Source organism: Tamandua tetradactyla, chromosome 3, assembly GCF_023851605.1.
Source record: "Tamandua tetradactyla isolate mTamTet1 chromosome 3, mTamTet1.pri, whole genome shotgun sequence".
Taxonomy (NCBI): domain Eukaryota; kingdom Metazoa; phylum Chordata; class Mammalia; order Pilosa; family Myrmecophagidae; genus Tamandua; species Tamandua tetradactyla.
Window position 1 is genome coordinate 166,956,245 of NC_135329.1, and position 5,514 is coordinate 166,961,758.

The 5,514-nt window shown below is 38.5% G+C and overlaps 1 pseudogene; it reads left to right on the forward strand.

Moving 5' to 3' along the window:
- Window positions 1-871: 871 nt before the first annotated feature.
- Window positions 872-2,493, forward strand: LOC143676473 (calcineurin B homologous protein 1 pseudogene; annotated as a pseudogene).
- Window positions 2,494-5,514: the final 3,021 nt, after the last annotated feature.

The following is a 5,514-nucleotide window of genomic DNA, read 5'->3' on the forward strand; positions in this document are numbered from 1 at the left end:
CACAAATAAAAGAATTATCAGTGTTCCAAAAGGAGAAGAATGAAGGAATAGCAAGATTAGTTGAGGAGATAATGGTGGAAAACTTTCTAACCTTTATAAAAGACCTTATAAAACCCCTATAAAGGGAAATCAAGGAGGCTCAATGAATCTGAAGAAGAATAAATCCAAATAGGCCTACTCCAAGGCACATACTAATCAGTCTGTCAAATGTTGAAGAGAAACAGAAAAACGTGGAAGTGGTAAAAGAAGAGTGATCTACTGCATACAAGAGAAATCACATAAGACTGAGTTTGGAGTATAGAACAGGCACCATGGAGGTGAGAAGGCAGTGGTATGATGTATTTAAGATCCTAAAAGAGAAAGACTTCCAGCCAAGAATTCTGAATCCAGTCAAATTATCCTTCAAAAGTGAGGGAGAGAGGGTGCACCAGTAGTTTTAATGGTAAAATGCTTGCCTTCTATGCAGGAGCCCTGGGTTCATTTCTGGACCATGCACCCAAAAGGAAAAAAAAAAAAAAAAGGGAGGAAGTGATTAAAATTTTCATACACAAACAAATACTGAAAGAATGTGTCAACAAGATACCGGCCGTACATGAACTACTAAAGGGAGTTCTTTTGGCTGAAAAGAAAAAAGTCAGGAGGAGAAGGTCTGAAGGAGGAAACATAATTGAAGACTACCGTTAAAGGTAACTTAAAGGATAAAAAAGAGAAAGGGTGAAGAATATATAGATCTGACAAATAAAATCTAAAAGATAAGATGGTAGATTTAAGAAATGCCTTTAGTGTAATAACTTTGTATGTTAAAAGACTAAACTCAACAGTTAAAAGATACCGATTGACAGGATGGATCAAAAGATATGTGCCTCTTGCCCTCCAGTCACCGTCGCTTCAGGCGCTGCAGCTCCTGTCGGAGCTCCCGGCTCCGGAATGGGGTCTCGGGCCTCTACGTTACTGCGGGATGAAGAGCTTGAAGAGATCAAGAAGGAGACCGGCTTTTCCCACAGTCAGATTACTCGCCTCTACAGCCGGTTCACCAGTCTGGACAAAGGAGAGAATGGAACTCTCAGTCGGGAAGATTTTCAGCGGATTCCAGAACTTGCCATCAACCCATTGGGGGACCGGATCATCAATGCCTTCTTTCCAGAGGGAGAGGACCAGGTAAACTTCCGTGGATTCATGAGAACTTTGGCTCATTTCCTACCCATTAAGGATAATGAAAAAAGCAAAGATGTGAATGGACCAGAACCACTAAACAGCCGGAGCAACAAACTACACTTTGCTTTTCGACTATATGATTTGGATAAAGATGACAAGATCTCCCGGGATGAGCTGCTACAGGTGCTACGCATGATGGTGGGAGTGAATATCTCAGATGAGCAGCTGGGCAGCATTGCAGACAGGACCATTCAGGAGGCCGATCAGGATGGGGACAGCGCCATATCTTTCACAGAATTTGTTAAGGTTTTGGAGAAGGTGGACGTAGAACAGAAAATGAGCATTCGCTTTCTTCACTAAAGGACTGAGGCCAAAATCTTCCTTGCTTTCTAGTATTTAAGAACTGGGACTTGAGAGTCCTCCTGTCCACCAGCCCCATCTCCACCCCAGTCTCCCCCTTCTCCCAAAATACTACTGCTGTTGCATGACAACCCCAGATATGTTCTGTCAACACAAACCTGCCTTTGGTGTAAACAGGGCATTACAGAATGGTACACCCAGTCTATTTCTTTTCAGTATCCATTCACTGGTTCTCCTTTTATAAATATTATCTTCCCCTGTTCTACTACTGAATGCCACATGCCCATTCAGTGTGAGAAAGTGCAAGAGGAAATCATGCCAAGAACCAGCCAGCCAAGGTCTTCACTGGATGTAGACTGTAGCCATGCTGCCTTCCCTCCAGCTAGGCTTCAGCATGCTCCTTCAACTTTTTAATATGCCCTTTGCTTCCTATTTCTCTGTCACCCAACATGCCAATCACTTTATCTTTCAATCTCTTTCTTTTTTTTAAGCCTCAAAATCCCCCTCTGCTCTACTTGGTTATACCAAGCTATGCCTATTAAATGTATTTCCAATTTGGCAGGATAGTTCAATGATCTGGCAGTTTTTATCTACCTTCATTCATAAATGGGTCTCTGGAATGTTGCCTTTCCAGGAGCTTTTCGGTAACCAACACTCCTCTCAGAAGAATGTGACTGTCTCTTGGTCCCCTGTGCACTGCTCCATCATTAAAGAGCTGCTAGATGGAGATGTTCTTGAAAGGTGGTGGCCCTGGTGAGAGATATAGAGCTGAATCTTTCAGGTGGCTTGCCCTGGTCACTCTACCTCTGACCTCTGATTCTCAACATATGTTCTTATGTGGTTACTCTTGTTAGTGCAGTGTTGGCTCTTCAGAAAATAGCCATATGCCTAGAGATTTGCTTAGTCTGGGGACACCTTCACCGCCAAAATGGCTGCTGTGACAATATGCTTGGGGAATTTCTCATGGCTTGCTCAAGGAGGCTGGACAAACTATAAAGCATCCTATAGTCACACCTCCATAGCATGGTTTATGCCTCAGTGTTACATGCACTGGAATGTTTCTCACTTCACTTTTCCAAGTAGAAAGATTAGTGTTATGAAACTGCCTAACCTATCCGAGCCCAAGAGATTTAAATATTGTTCTTGGTGTCTTCAAGTTTTGCACAAAATTCTCTATGAATTATCCTTGGCAAATGATTATACTGGAAGCCATAGTCAGCTCTACTGCAGGTCCAAAGCATTGAATGTATTGTAACATTAGCTACCTGGTTATGTTGGCTTCCTAGCTCCTTTTGTAGACCCCCCTGCTAATCCCTTAGAACAAGGGGTCTGCCATTGGTGGCACAATCTGAGTGGCATTATAGGCCTTTGAGCAAGGCAGAGCAATTTCTCTGCCAAAGTCAGCTAAGTTTAAACCTCACTGAATCAAGCTGTTGCCATCTTAACATCTATCCATGAGTCCATTCATATATCTGGCCTTGGCTAACTTCCTTTGACTTGTTGCTTGCTTCGTTGCTTGCCTCCTCTCTTCCTCACTTGCTCCCTTGCTTTGGAAGGTTATCCAAGAGGTGCAAACAATTTTTTAGGAAGGAAATTACTCAAGAATATCTCTGCAAAGGGATAGGGAAGAAGGTAGGGAACAGCAGAGTGGCCAAGCTGGACAGCTCAAGTATAAATGAATGATGAATTATTTATGAAGTATCAGTCTGACTTGGTGATCAAGTGATGTAATATAGGAATTATATAAAAGAGGAGAATTGTCTGATACTGATCTGTTAGAGAGGTACTTAAGAGGCTCCTTGACTTGCATATTTAAAGTTCCTAAGATTATGGCTTTCCCCCCCTTTTGGCTGTATAGCAAACTTTTAATCCACAGTTATGCCTTATTGTTCCATTAAAATTGTATTCTTCGATCCATCAATAAATACTATGGTTAAAATAAAAAAAAAATTAAAAAAAAGATATGTGCTTCTTTCAGGAGAATCATCTTAGACCCAAGGATGCAAATAAATTGAAGGTAAAAGAATGGAAAAAGATGTTCCATGCAAGCTGTAACCAAAAGAAAGCAGGAGTAGCTATACTAATATCAGAGAAAATAAACTTTAATGTAATTACATCATAAAAGACAAAGAAGGACACTACATGTTAATAAAAGTGACAATTCACCAAGAAGAAATAATAATCATAAATGTTTATGCTCCCAGTCAAGGAGCTCAAAAGCATATGAGACAAATATTAGCAAAACTGAAGGGAGTGATAGATATTTCAAAAATAACAGTGGGAAATTTCAATATACCACACTACTCTCTCTATAAAATATTCAGGTGAGCATTAGTTTGATAGATGAATTAGCCCTAACAGATATGCATATGTAGATAGACTGTTAAATCCCAAAATAGCAGGATATACATTTTTCTTTAATGCACATGGAATGTTCTCCAAAACAGGTCATATGCTGGGGGCACAAAACAGATCTTTATAAATTTAAAATACTGAAATTATTCAAAGCATTTTATCTTATCACAATGGAATGAAGCTGGAAATCAATGATCACCAAAGAAACAGAACTTTCACAAATGTATGGTGATTAAATAATGCACTTTTAAACAACCAGTGGATTAAAGAAGACATTGCTGGAGAAATCGGTAATGATTTGGAGACAAATGAAAATGCAAATACAACATATCAGAACTTATGGGACTGAGAAAAGGCAGTCTGAGGGGGAACTTTATTGCCCTATATATCGATATTAAAAAAGAAGTAAAAGCAAAATTTGAGGACTTGCCTGTTCAGCTGGAGGTACTAGAGAAAGAACAGCAAAGTAGCCCCAAAGCAGTGGAAGAAGAGAAAGAAAAAATTAAAGCTGAATTAAATGCATTGGAGAACAAAAGAATAATAGAAGGAATCAATAAAAGAAAAGTTGGTTCTTTGAGAAAATCAATAAAATTGATGCACTTCTAGCTAGGCAGACAAAGTAAAAAAAAAGAGAGAATACAAATAAACAAAATCAGCATTGAGAGAAGAATCATTTCGGTGGATGCTGAAGAAATTTTAAAAAAAAATCATAAAAGGATACTATAAACAACTATACACCAACAAAATAGACAACTTAGATGAAATGGACAAATTCCTAGAAACACACGGACAAGCTACACTGACTCAAGAAGAGCTAGATGATCTCAACAAACCAATCACAATTAAAGAGATTCAATCAGTTGTCAAAATCTTGCTATATAAAAAAAACTCAAAAGCAGATGGCGTCACAAGGGAATTTTATCAATCATTCCAAAAACAATTAATGCTAATTCTGCTCAAACTTTTCCAAAGAAACTTAGGAAAAAATAATACTGCCTAACTCATTTTATGAAGCTAACATCACTCTAATACGAAAACCGGGCAAAAGGCTATAAGAAAAGAAAACTATAGGCCAATCTCCCTAATGACTATAGATCCAAAAATTCCAACAAAATACTAGCAAATTGAGTCCAATGAAACATTAAAAAAATTATGCACCATGACCAAATGAGATTTTATACCAGGAATGCAAGGTTGGTTCAAAACAAATAAGTCAATCTATGTAATACAGCACAGTAACAAATCAAAAGGGATAAATCACATGGCTATCTTTATTGAAGCTGAAAAAGCATTTGACAAAATTCAGCATCCTTTTCTGAACAAAAAACCTTCAAAAGATAGGAATCAAAGGGAACTTCCTCAATATGACAAACAGTATATATGTAAAACCCATAGCCACCATTGTACTCAATGGTGAGAGGCTGAAAGCTTTCCCTCTAAGATCGGGAATGAGACAAGGATGCTGTCCATCACCATTATTATTCAACATTGTACTAAAAGTTCTAGTTAGAGCAATCAGGCAGGAAAAAGTGATATAAGGCATCCGAATCAGAAAGGAATAAAGTAACTTTCATTATTTGCATGTGATATGACACTACTTAGAAAATCATGAGAAATCTATGACAAAGCATCTTGAGCTAATAA